General features: G+C 45.5%; 1 long non-coding RNA gene across 1 annotated transcript in view; it reads right to left on the bottom strand.

The window, feature by feature from the left end:
• Window positions 1–443: 443 nt before the first annotated feature.
• LOC145511319 (uncharacterized) overlaps window positions 444–13,993 on the bottom strand; it is a 54,117-nt gene continuing 40,567 nt past the window's right edge. Inside the window, exons 4-5 of the long non-coding RNA XR_014057794.1 lie at window positions 11,903–12,176; window positions 444–902 (exon numbers count right to left, since the gene is read on the bottom strand). This is a non-coding gene — a long non-coding RNA (uncharacterized LOC145511319). The remainder of the gene's footprint in view (window positions 903–11,902; window positions 12,177–13,993) is intronic.

The raw sequence follows: 13,993 nt of genomic DNA, 5'->3' as shown, positions 1-13,993 counted from the left end.
GACGGGTCTCATTTTCAGAGAGTGTTTCCACACCCTTGGCAGGATATCGCTACCCCACGTCAGGAGAAAGCCATCATCATTGTTGACCTCAGAGCCAAGAGTGAGATGCTTTTTCAGGCTTAGCTGCCAATAAGGTGGTACTATAATATCTAACATTTATACAACGTTTTCCATCACACACATTCACACAAGCCTGCTGCATGCTCAGTCGTGTCCCACCCTGTGACCCCACGGTTTATCGCCCGCTAGGCTCCTCTGTCCATGGGGTTCTCCAGGCAAGAATACTGGAGTGGGTTGCCATTCCCTTCCCAGGCGATCTTCCTGACCCAGGGATTGAACCCACGTGTCTTGCATCTCCTGCATCGGCAGGCAGATTCTTTACCACTGTGCCACACACACACACACACACACACAAACACACAGACACAAGTATCTAAAAGTTCACAGTGTTGAAATACATTTATTGTGCATGACGTTGAAATATGAATTTATTGTGCACGACTTTGAAATATGAATTTATTGTTGCAGTTCCTTTCTTAGAAAGGACATGAGCTTCAGTGTGGCTGGTTACAGTGAAGAGTTTCTGCAGAGATGCTCAGTCCAGATGGCCAGAGCTGGCCTCCGATTCTCAGTTCATTAAACAGTCTGGCTCTCACCAACAGGCCTCTCATTGTAAGGCAGCCGGGGCCTCAGCTGATGTCAAAAGCCCCATTCTCCAGTGGGTGGACCGTTCTCATGAAGCGTGCCCGCCGGCGTCCTGCGCAGATAGTGACCGGGCTGGCCCGCCGATGTGGTTGCCACCAGCATCATTGCTTCTCCGCCATCGCACGCTCCTCAGCGCCTTTCCAGAGCCTGACACAAAGCTCGATTCAGAGTTTGCCTTTGACCGAGGTGCACTTGGCCTGCAGATGGACGGAGGGGAGGAAAAAGGAGCCCCAGTGTGTCTCCATGCCCGCCCGCCTGGGAAAGCTTGGGGACTCCTGGCTCCATTACCAGCCTGGACTCGGGATGAAACACAAATCAGAAAGTTGCCAATGGTTTCATTCAGGCTACGAAACCGGGTTAATGCAACTCTGTGAGTGAGACGTTCAATGCACAAAAGCCAGGAAATCCAAGACTGCTATTCCCACAGCCCGCGGAGTGGTCCACACACCGGGGACTGTGCCTCTGCCCGGAGCCCCAGCTGCATCCTTGCCAAGCGCAGAGCCCAGGCGCATCCTGGGAATACGCTGGCCGCAAGGGGTTTGATCAAGGGAAACAGGGGCTCTGCATTCATTACAGCATGATTCATTTAAGGAAATAATGCCATTTGCAGCAACATGGATGGACCTAGAGGTTATCATATTAATGAAGTAAGTCAGAAAAAGACAAATATGTGATATCCCTTACATGTGGAATCAAAAAAAAAATGATACAAATGAACTTATTTGCAAAACAGACTCACAGACATAAAACAAATTTATGATTGCCAAAGGGAAAGAGGCGGGGATAAAGTAGGAAATTGGGATTAACAGCTACACACTGTTCTATATAAAATAAACAACAAGGACCCTCTGTATAGCACAGGGAACTATATTTAGTGTCCTGTTAAACCTGCAATGGAAAAGAAACCTAAAAGCTGAATCAGTTTGCTGTACACCTGAAAGTAACACAACACTGTTAATCAACTATTCTTCCATCTTTTAAAAGATTTATTTACTTATTTATTTTTGGCTGTGCTGGGTCTCTGTTGCTGCTCAGGCCTTTCTTTAGTTGAGGGGAGCTGGGTGCGGGAGGGGGGGGGCTTCCTTCTCTTCACTGTGGTGTAAGCACTCCTCGTTTCGATGGCTTCTCTTGTTGCAGAGCACAGACCCTAGGCTTAGGGGCTTCAGTAGTTGCCGCACATGGACTCAGTAGTTGCAGCACACGGGCTTAGCTGCTCCGAGGCATGTGGGATCTTCAGGGATTGAACCAGTGTCCTTTGCATTGGCAGGCAAATTCTTAACCACTGGGCCACCAGGGAAGCCCTATTTCTTTAATTTAAAAAAAGAAACTGGAAAAAATACTATATTACATATTGACTGAAAAGTACACATATGGGGCTTCCCTGGTGGCTCAGTGGTGGAGAGTCTGCCTGCTAATGCAGGAGACATGGGTTCAGTCCCTAGTCTGGAAGATCCCACATGCCGCAGGGCACCACAGTTAGAGAGCAGCCCCAACTCGCTGAAACTAGAGAAAAGCCTAGCAACAAAGACCCAGCACAGCCATAAATAAATAAATAAAATATTTTACAGAAGTACACACACGCCAAGTGAGCAGTACGCTGAATTTTTGCAATGCAAAGGCCCCATGTAATCAGCATTCAGTCACCATGTGGGGTAAAAGCAGCACACAAGCCCTGGGTGTGCCACCTCCCAGCCTCGAGCTTGATGATAAAACCGGATGATAAAAATTAACAGAAAATATGATGCACATAGAATCTGAGACTCTAGAAGAAATTAGAAAATCTTATTTGGAAGCATCTCCCGAAATTGAGCCGCCCTTGGTGGGGAGGCTTGGTGACATTCCTGTCACTAGAGTTTACTCCCAGCCCAGCAGGATAAAGAATGTGGTTCATCCAGGAGAGTCCGCAGGTCCTGTCTGAGAAGGTGGAAGTATGGCACCCAATGTCCTTTCTTCCCGTGGGCAGGTACTTCATGTTGAGGAGATGCTTACAACAGACGGTCTCCACCAAGGACACACTTGAGAAGCTCTGTTGAGGGGGCCAGGCCTCTGAGTTGGACTTTCTTTTTCATTATTATTTTATATATGTATTTAGCTGCTCCATGTCCTAGTTGCTGCATGTGGGATCTAGTTCCCTGACCAGGAACCGAAACTGGGCTCCCTGCACTGGTAGCCCACAAAGTCTTAGCCACTGGACCATCAGGGATGTCCCTGAGTTGGAGCTTCCTGGCCACGAAAATCTCAAAAATTTCCCAAGGAGAACCTCAAGTGCGGTCTGGGTAAGAACAGCTCTCTTAAATTGTTATTCATTTTCCTCTTTCGTTAATCAAATCCTTCAGAGCTCTTTCCCCCCAACAGATCAAAGGAGGAAGATCCAGGCAAACACAGGAGGGTGCACAGAGGTGCTTCAGTGAGTGTCTCCCCTTCCTGATATTACCTGGGCTGATTCTGCCTAATCAGATGCTGCTTGGCTGAACATACCCACAGAGTCAGTCAAAACCAAGGGCTCTGCCTCCCCTAATCTCACAAAATCATTTCCCTTTTGTTTGTAACTTCAGGCCTTTTCATATACCTAAAGTGCAATCTTTCAGCTACATAGCAAACTCCTACACATATTGCAAGATCCTGACTAAATGTTCCCACTCCATATACATTTACTGACTTAGTCCTTCTTGTATGCCCCCACAACATCCCACCCATGGCCCCTTTACAGCTGCTGCATGCGTACTTGCCAAGTTGATTCAGTTGTATACGACTCTTTTGTGACCTCATGGACTGAGGCCCACCAGGCTCTTCTGTCCATGGGACTCTCCAGGCAAGAATAATGGAGTGAGTTGCCATGCCTTCCTCCAGGGGATCTTCCTGACTTACAGCTCCTACCACATTGTAATTACCCTTTTCAATGCCTTCCCCCGTGAATGGACTGAGGCTCTTCTCTTTCTACCTCTGCATCCTGGGAGCCTAGGATGGAAACCGGGACACGCTGGATAAATAGAAAAACGAATGGACAAGTGCTTGTTGCATGAGCAGCTTACAAGTGCTTCCTAATGTACAAATGGTTCTATTCCCGTTTGATCCTTTACCAACACACAGATGGCTCTCTGGGACTCACAAGTCCATTTTGCTGTAGACACCCATTCTTCTTCTTACCTTTTAAGTGAATAGCCAATTCTTTCAAATTTCAACAGCAACTAGAAACTCTACACCTTCACTGTGTCATTGTTAGCAAAATATCTTTCTTTTTAGCCATCATTATTCCCTGATGCACTTCCAAAGTCTAACATTCCAATGGGCCGTTTGTGTCTTTCTTTTACCCCAAATGGAGCAAATAGAGCCTTTGGAAATAACATCTAGAAAGTGTGCCTGAAATCCACCACCCAGGGAACAATGGCATTGCAACCACTCCCTGTCTACACTACTATTCAGCAGGTAGTTCTGTTCCTCATGTGTGTGTGTATGTGTGTGTGTGTGTGTGTGTGTTCAGTCATGTCTGACTTTGCAACCCCGTGGAGTGTAGCTCACCAGGTTCCTCTGTCCGTGGAATTTTCCAGGCAAGAATACTGGAGTGTGTTACCGTTCCTCCTCCAGGGGATTTTCCTGACACAGGGATCAAACCCGAATCTCTTGTGTCTCCTGCTTGGCAGGCAGATTCTTTACCACGGCGCCACCAGGGAGGCCCAGTTCTGTTCCTGCCAGGTGTGTACACGCAGCAAGTGATTTCCTGGGAAGAACAAGCCAGGGCAGGGGTGGTGAGCTGAGATCTCAGGGGTGGTGCTTTTCCATGGGAGCCAATTGTTTCCTCCATGGAAACATGTTTTGGAATCGCAGTCCTAGCATTTGAGGCATTTCTACCCTCCAAGAGCAGCCATGTGGCAGAAGCATAATCCAAATGAGGCATTTGAGTGCTTGAAGAAAATGGAATAAAAATTGTAAAGGTTAGAGGAAGAGAGAATTGAATGGGTTGGAGATAAGTGATATTAACCAGGATATTCCTTTCCCAGGGGAAATCAGTGAGGGAACACATAAAGAAAGTATGTAAATAGCACCATTAACAGTCACAAATCTCACAGTCTCAAAGTATTACAAGAATTCCAGAGCCAGAGGCAATACTAGAGACCATAGAAATCAAACCCGTAAATCACTGCAGATGGTGATTGCAGCCATGAAATTAAAAGACACTTACTCCTTGGAAGGAAAGTTATGACCAACCTAGACAGCATATTAAAAAGCAGAGACATTATCTTGTCAACAAAGGTCCATCTAGGCTATGGTTTTTCCAGTGGTCATGTATGAATGTGAGAGTTGGGCTATAAAGAAAGCTGAGCACCAAAGAATTGATGCTTTTGAACTGTGGTGTTGGAAAAGACTCTTGAGAGTCTGGACTTGGACTGCAAGGAGATCCAACCAGTCCATCCTAAAGGAGATCAGTCCTGGGTGTTCACTGCAAGGACTGACGTTGAAGCTGAAACTCCAGTACTTTGGCCACCTGATGCGAAGAGCTGACTCATTTGAAAAGACCCTGATGCTGGGAAAGATTGAGGGCAGGAGGAGAAGGGGGCGACAGTGGATGAGATGGTTGGATGGCATCACTGACTCAGTGGACATGAGTTTGAGTAAACTCCAGGAGTTGGTGATGGACAAGGAGGCTTAGTATACTGCGTGGTCCATGGAGTCGCAAAGAGTCAGACACGACTGAGCAACTGAACTGAAATGAACTGAACTGAATCTTAGGTATGAAGCAACTGACTTATTAAGACTAACGGTGAACAACTTTTGTACCAGTGTCAACCATGATATCCACCAATTATTTCAATTTAAGTGTTGTCAGAAGATCCACCTACCTCCACATATTCCCACCTGGTCTGTTGTGATGTCCATATATTCCCACTATTTTTTCATTCCTTTAGGTAAATTTGTGTTTCTAAGAAATGCACATTAAAAATAAATCTGTTTTCAAATTGAAGGGTCATCTTCAAAATAAAAACCCTGTGCTCTGAAAGTGTCAAAAGTTATGAAAAGCAAAAATTAAAAAAAAAAAAGTTTAAAGCTGAGGTTACTCAATTTTCCTATAAAGGAGATAAATGAAACAGTTTGCAATTATTTTTGGCCACACCCCACTCAGCATGTGGGATCCTAATTCTTCAACCAGGGATTAAACCCTTGCTTCCTGCAGTAGAAGCTTGAAGTCTTAACCACTGGACCACAAGGGAAGTCCCAGCAAATTTTGATTAAAGTTTATAGATTGACATTATCAGATCAATGTTAATTTCCTGATTTTGGCTATTTAGTTGTGGTTCTTTAAAAGAATGTCCTTATTTTTAGAAAATGCACACTGATTTAGTACTTAGGGTTAAAGGAGCATGTGTCACACATATTAAGAACACCCTCCTGTGTGTCCCAGCACGAGTAAGGTCAAGAATAAGGTCACAGTTACCCCTGATGGTTCAGTGGTAAAGGATCAGCCTGCCAAGCAGGAGACTCAGGCTCGATTCCTAGCTCAGGAGAAGGAGAAAGAAGTGGCAACCCACTGGAGAAGGAAATGGTAACCCACTCCAGTATTCTTGCATGGGAAATCCCATGGACAGAGGAGCCTGCCAGGGTATAGTCCATGGGGTTGCAAAAGAGTCAGATATGACTTATTGACTGAACAACAACAATATCTGCAAAGGACAGTGTCACCAAACTGGCGCAGTGTGGCAGCCTGGACGTCCTCCACACAATGGTATGCAAGGCGCTGAGCAAAGAGCTTCGCGTCTCCATTGTGCTTTGTTTCCTCATATGAGTATATTAAGAAGAATCTGAAGAAGAATCGATATATGTATATGGATAACTGAATCAATTAGCTGTATAACCTGAAACTAACACAACATTGTAAATCAACTATACTACAATAGAAAATAAAAACAAAAACACCTGCAACATACATTTACCAAAACCTTACTTGGTGCCAGGTACTATTTCAAGCACTTTCAACCACATCAACAACAACTTCTTGAAATGAGAAGACTGAGTCATGGAGAGTAAACTAGTTTGCTCAAGATGCCAAGGCTAAAGAGTAGCAGTGACCAAGAATGAACAGCTAGCTTATACCACATCTTTTTTACTAGTGTTTCTGTGAGACCTAAGTGACCTATTCCAAGCTCTTCATTTAGTGCCTTTGTCATGAGAAATGCTCAGTAAAAGTTAGCTCATCTGCTATGTCAACCTCAGGACTGTCACTGATGATACTCTGCAGAACACCTGCATTCCTTGGATTCCAAGCCTTGGGTTCTCAGGTTCCTTTTTTGTACTAAGTCTTTTGTAGAGTTTCATCAAATAATGTAACCGATGGACTTCTCTGGTGGTCCAGTGGTTAAGACTCTCCCTGCCAATGCAGGGAACACAGGTTCGATCCTGGCCCGGGAAGATCCCGTATGTCTCAAAGCAACTAAGCCGGTGCACCACCACTATTAAACCTGTGCTCTAGAGCCCAGCAGCCACAACTACTGAGCCCGTGCGCCTAGAGCCTGTGCTCCCTGACAAGAGAAAGCCCCAGCATGAAGCAACAAAGACCCTGTGTAGCCAAAAATAAATAACTGTTTTAAAAAATAATGTAACCTATACGCTAAACATCAGATATCTCAGAACAGCCTGTAGAAAAATTAAGGGTAATATAGGTGAATATTTTTTCTTGTAATAACTTTGTAGCTTGGTTCCATTAAACTTGGCTGTATGATTCACTTAGACTTGAAGTTATTTTTCATACTATTTGGATTCCTTCCATAGGACACCAGAAAGCTGGGGCGGGGGGGGGAGATTTATATTCAATCATTACCGTGGCATACATATTTGTGGCATGTATTTGGGCTTTTCTCCAGAAATCAGGCTAATATATCTTGTGTAGTAAAGACATACAGGATGCCATTCCAACCAGATGTTATTTCACAAGTCACTTTCCTGTTTTTCAAGATGTTTTAGTTCCTTACAGAGTGGCTTTGATGGTTTTCACTTGGTTAGTGTGGATGCTGAGTGGATGGGCCAGTCACTCCATGTTCCCTAAATTCAAATAGAGACGGTTTTAGTTGCTCAGACTGCCATCACAAAGCACCACAAACCGACTGGCTGAGACAACATTCATTCATTTCTGTATGGTTGCGGACACAGGATGTCTGAAATCAAAATGCCGCCGGGGTAGCTTTGCTCAGAAGTCTCTCTCCTGGGCTTGCTTGGCCATCTTGTCACTGTGTCCTCATGTGCTCCTCCCTCTGTGCTTGTCCCCGTCCTGATCTCCCTTCTTATAAGGACAGCAGTCCTTATGAGTCCATATTGGAGGAGGGCCCATGCTAATGACCTCGTTTTAACTTAATTACCTCTTCAAATGCCCTTTCTCCAAATAAAATCACATTCTCAGATACTGGGATTAGGATATCAACACAGGAACTTTGGAGGAACACAATTCAGTCCATAACAGAGACCCTGAGAGATGGGAAGAGAGAATCCCATAGAGAGGTGGCTTCGATTCCAGGAACAAACATTCCTTGGAGCCCACTGTTTGTAAAACACCATCTCAGCAAAGTTTCCGGGACCTTCTCTTGCATCTCTATAAACTCCTTCTTGAACCCTGCTGGTCACACCTTGAGCAGATTCCTCACCGTCACCTTCACTGTGATCCTCAGAGTCCCGGAATACGAGATTCTTGTGCATAACGTGTTTGCGTCACTGCCGAATTCAACACTCAGCCAATATGGCTAAGCAACCTGGAAATAATCCATTCTCTCAAGAGCTGGTATAATTTTAGTACTTATTTACCACAAACATTGAATTTTGCCTTCAGGCCTCATAGAGAACAGCCCTGACAACTTCCAGAAACATATTTGAAATGCCTAACATAGAGTACACAGTTGACTAGAAACGCTCCGAGTGTGAGTGACAGGAGTGAGCACAAGTGGAGGGGGTGGGGCCCTGAATCTGAGAGGAAAGCCCCTGGGTCTGCTGATGGCCCTGCCCCACATCTGACTTCTGACCGAGGACCCAGAGACCCACAGCCCTGACTCTGCAGAGATTTTAGGCCCCTGACTGTTTCCACGTTAGTGAAACAGGGATTAAAACTATATTGTTCTCTTACACACTGTTATATTTAAAATGGAAAACCAACAAGGACCGGCTATCCAGCACAAGGAACTCTGCTCAGTGTTATGTGCCTGCCTGGATGGGAGGGGGATTTGGAGGAGAATGGATACATGGATATGAATGGTTGGTCCCTTCGCTGAAACTCTCACAACACTGTTAATCAGCTATACTCCAATATAAAATAAAAAGTTTACAAATGCAAAATTAAAACAATCATCATGGTACAACTTTGTAAGGGCCTTGTTATAAGTTAGAATGAAGGAAAAGTGCTTTATCTTTTAAAAAAAAGCTATACTGTTCTCTCTTCTCAATGTTATCAGCAGCCTGGATGGGAGGGGAGTTTGGGCAAGAATGGATACATGTACATGTATGGCTGAGTCCTTTCAGTGTCCACCTAAAACTTATCACAACATTGTTAATTGGCTATACTCCTATTATAAAATGCTAAAAAAAAAAAATCTACATTATTCTCTTCGCCCCAAACTATTGTAAATCGTGAAAATGAGATGGAACTCGAAAACAAATTGGTAAAAGTCAAAATAGATGAAATAATATAATTTTAATTTTTAACCATCAAAAACAATTTAAATCCATTCAGTATATGATTTTTATTCTGGCCTTGTTGACTAGTTTATATGCATTACCAGGTAAAGACTAAATGGCTCCCACAGTAAAAGTTCTGTCTTCAGTCCTACCAGAAGATTAGATCTATGCTTCCACTGCCCTTAAGCTGTCTTGACTGACTCCTCACGGCTCTAGACTTCCACATTGTATGTAGGACAGAGATAATTGTAATTTTACAACGATTCTGGGAACCGACTGTAGCACAACACATGACCACCAGGGGGCAGCATAGACCTGATGCTGCTTTAGACTTGACCAGGTTTTTGCCCTCGCCTTTCACTAGTGTCAAAGTGCCCTCCCTTCCCCCAGGAAAGCCTTTCTGTGCTGGAGGATCAGGAAGTGCTCCAGACACCTCGGCCCACAGCCCATGGGAGCTGCCCTGGGCAGGGGTCCAGCCCCTCCTCCGGCCCTACACAGAGCAGAGGACTCAACCTCTGAACCAAGTGATGGCGAGAGGTGGAGAGGTGGTCCCGGAGAACAGGCGTGAGTAAGATGTCAGGCACACGGATCAATGCACAATATACACTAGGCATCAGAACCGACCAAACTGAGGTTGACGCTGAATCATCGTTTCCCAGGCCCTGGTTCCTTCTGAAGATCCGGTGAGCAGGAACCAGCTTTCGGAGGAAGAGGCAGCCTGGGGCACTTGCCTTGACAAGACCCCCGGCAGAGGATGTTAGTAAAGAGCAAACGAGGATGTCATACTTGACGTTATTTTGCATTTTCAAAGTGTTTTGACCTCGCTCTTATTCACTATAGAGAATAATTCTGACCCATCACCTTCATATTATAGATGAAAAATTGAAACCTGTGAAATCAGGGCGTTATGCAGAAGGCGACAAGGACAAATCAGAAGCCCAGTCTCCCAGGTGGGCTTCCCAGATGCACTAGTAGTAAAGAATCCCCTGCCAATGCAGGAGACAGAAGAGACGTGGGTTCAGTCCCTAGGTCTGGAAGATCCCCTGGAGGAGGGCATGGCAACCCACTGCAGTATTCGTGCCTGAAGAGTCCCATGGACAGAGGAGCCTGGTGGGCTACAGTCCATGGGGTCGCAAAGAGTTGGACACGACTGAGCACACACACACATCATGATACAGCCAAAACAGAAACTTCTCCTGCCTCTCTCCTATGGGGTATTCTGCACCTCTGAGGCTGTGTGGAAAGGAGCACAACCTGTCTGTCAAGCACAGATGTAGCCCGAGGGGAACTGAGGAAACATCTCAGCATCTCACGGAGACGGAGACGGTCGGAGGCGGAGGGACCACTGCGAGCTCTGCGCTGGGCTCCTCCCGTGGTTCCCACGCACCGATCTCCCATTCATCCTGTGATTGATGCTCCCGGACCCTGCCTGGAAATTCTGTCTGTGAGCTAATTATGGGGAATGGCCTGCGTCTGCGGGGCAGGAGTGAGTAAGAGGATCGGTAGGTGAGAGCTGGCCATTCACTGGATGGCAGCCTTTGATGCGAGCGGAGCAGAAAGTTTGGCCGAAACTCAACACCTCTTAGAAGCAGAGATTAGTCAAGAGGAAGAAAGGAGAGCGCATTGTGGAAGTTTTCAAGAAGGAGACAAAGATGCCTGTGTTTTGTATCGCTCAGCTGCCTCAAGAAAATGTCCATTTGTTTTCCTTACACTCCTTTTACATTTTAAGTGGAATCTGGTGAATGTGTCTTTTCAGCGTCCCCAGTTTCACCGTTTTCTCTACACCTCATGTTGCCATTTTAATGAAGCATCATTTTTCCAGAGGGTGTGGGAACAAAACTTATTTAATGACCTCTCAGAGCAAACACTGAAGTCTTCGAATATCTCCCTGAATTGAAACCCCCACCCCACACAATTCACTTCCTTTTTAAAATGCCAGTTTGCCCACCACTGCAAAGAGATAAACAGGGCTCTCCTTTTCTCTCAAGCCACAGGGTTCTTATCAGATCTCACAGCCTGGGGGATCCCTGAGAAACCCCGGACCCCTGGAGCTCAGCGGTGCACTTGGAGGGCTCAGTGGCAAAGCAGTGGTCCCCTTGGAAGGATGACACCAAGTGTCTTGCACTCCTCCAGCACATAAGTGTAGGGGACCTAGCATAGACCTAGAGATCTTGGAGATTATCCATCCAACTTTTCATTTTACAGATGAGGAAAAGAGGCAGGCGGGAGAGGCATACAGAGGCTACATGGGGTGTCACGGGTGTGGGGAGAGGCATGGAGGATAACCAGGGTTGGCCTCCTAAGGTTTCCATACTCCCTGGCTTCAGTATCTCTTAGGACAGGTGTGCAAAATGCTTGTTTCCAGGGCCCCTTCCCAAAGCTACTGAACTGGAACTTCTGGGGGTGGGGATTAGGAGTTTAGATTTCAACCACCCTACACCTCCACAGTGGTGATATACCCTAACTTTGGGGGAAGCACTTGAGGTGGTAGAAAAAAACAAGTTTGGAGTCAGACAGATCTGGTCTGAATTCCATCTCTGCTACTTACTAGCTTCACGCCTTTGCGGAGCTAATGTTTGTGAGCTCTGTGTCCTCATCTGTAACTGGGGAGATGCTGTGAGGGCTGTGATATGTACAGGCACACTCAGGTCCCAGGAACTGATGCTGGAATTCACTCAATCAGAGTCACTTGTCAGCTGGAGATGCTGTCTTCGAGCTCCAGAGCTCCTGTTTATCGATCATATGAGGCTGGGCACACCATTTGTCTCTTTCAAGCTTCAATTTCCTTAACCGTATATAGAGATGATCGTATTACCTCCTCCCTGGAATGTTGTAAAAGTAAGAGGTAATAATAATCATGTTGTAGCTGCATGAACTGGTCATGAAACAAAATAGCTGGGATTCAAGGAGGGGATTTGGTTCCACAGGAGATGGCAGAGCTAAAGAGCCAAATAGAATGAAGAGGTCATCCTGAGACTGGCTGCTGGCAGGTCAAAGGAAGGTGGGGATTGTACAGAGCCCAGGAGTCAGGGTTATTAGCAGCAGCTAGGACCGCAGTGGGACAGGAGAACTAACGCCACAGAGAAGAACTAGCTAGAGATGGAGACGGAGAGTCCACACAAGGAAGAGAGCAGAGAGAAAGCATCCTCCCCCCACCCCTCCCGCCGCCAGGAGGAAGGAGAAGTCAGAAGGCAGGGTGGCCTAGGAAGGGTGGTTTCTGGAGATAACAGAGCTGAGAACAAAGGTGACACTGGGTCTAAGAGCAAACAGACAATGCCTGGCACACACACATGAAAACATTGACACTGTCTCAGACAAACTGGAAGTGTTCTATTCATGCGTGTCATTGTAATTGTTGACCATGAAACATAACAGCCCAGTAAAAAGGCTCTTGGCAAGAAAAGTATATGTCTGTAAGAAGCCTGCCTTTCATTAGTCACATACAGGCATCGTTTCTCCAGGGCTGGTCACCATATGGAGGGAAAGCCCTAAAATTAGCATCCTAGATGGGAATCTAATAAAAATAAATTGAAGTTCGATTGCTCCATGTATGGAGATGTAACTAACACACTTATTTCGTAAGGTATCATAAGGATGTAACGAGATCATAGGTATGAAAGTACTTCATACATTCAAGTGAAAAGTGTGAAAATGTTAGTTGTTCAGTCATGTCTGTCTCCTTGGGACCCCATGAACTGTAGCCTGCCAGGCTCCTCTGTCCATGGGATTCTCCAGGCAAGAACACTGGAGTTGGTTCACATTCCCTTCTCCAGGGTTTTCCCAACCCAGGGATTGAACTTGAGTCTCCCACATTGCAGGCAGATTCTTTACCATCTGAGCCACGAGGAAAGCCCCTTATACACTCAAAGTCCTATACAAATACAGGGCTTCCCTGGTAGCTCAGACAGTAAAGTGTCTGCCTGCAATACGGGAGACCTGGGTTCGATCCCCGGGTCCTGCAGATCCTCTGGAGAAGGAAATGGCAACCCACTCCAGTACTCTTGCCTGGAAAATTTCATGGATGAAGGAGCCTGGTAGGCTACAGTCTGTGGGATTACAAAGAGTCGGACACGACTGAGCAACTTCACTGGCACCTATACAAATATAAGATTTGTTCATATTCTCCAAAAAAAAGGACATTTTCAAAAAAACAGATGTCATATTTACCATGACCTACATTCAATCTAATTATTTTTTTTCCAACTTATTTTGCAAGTTCATCGCTTACTTTTCAGAAATTCAGATAGAAACCTGATTGGAGCCAATACCATGAAGTATATAGATCAGTATCACTAGAGTGAGGTTCCAACCAAAAGCTTTCCTGAGAGTCACCAGCTAATGTGATGACACTTGTTCTATAAGAGAATTCTAGGACTTTCCTGGTGATCCAGTGGTTAAGACTCTGTGCTTCCAATGTAGGCGGAGTCGGTTCGATCCCTGGTGAAGTAACTAAGATCCCACATGCTGTGCAGTGAGAAAAAAAAAAAGGAGAGAGACAGAATTCTTATTCATCCTCACAAGCCTTGACCAACCATCCAGTTTTGCTGTCTCCACTGATTACGCTGATGGAACGGCAAATATGATGATGTAATAAATATATATGTAATAAAAGCTATTATTTGACTAATCTCTGTGTACT

This window comes from Giraffa tippelskirchi, chromosome 6 (genome assembly GCF_054371585.1).
Source record: "Giraffa tippelskirchi isolate mGirTip1 chromosome 6, T2T-mGirTip1v1.2.pri, whole genome shotgun sequence".
Lineage (NCBI taxonomy): Eukaryota > Metazoa > Chordata > Mammalia > Artiodactyla > Giraffidae > Giraffa > Giraffa tippelskirchi.
Note: the sequence above shows the minus strand (reverse complement) of the source record. Positions and strands in the feature narration are given on the sequence as shown.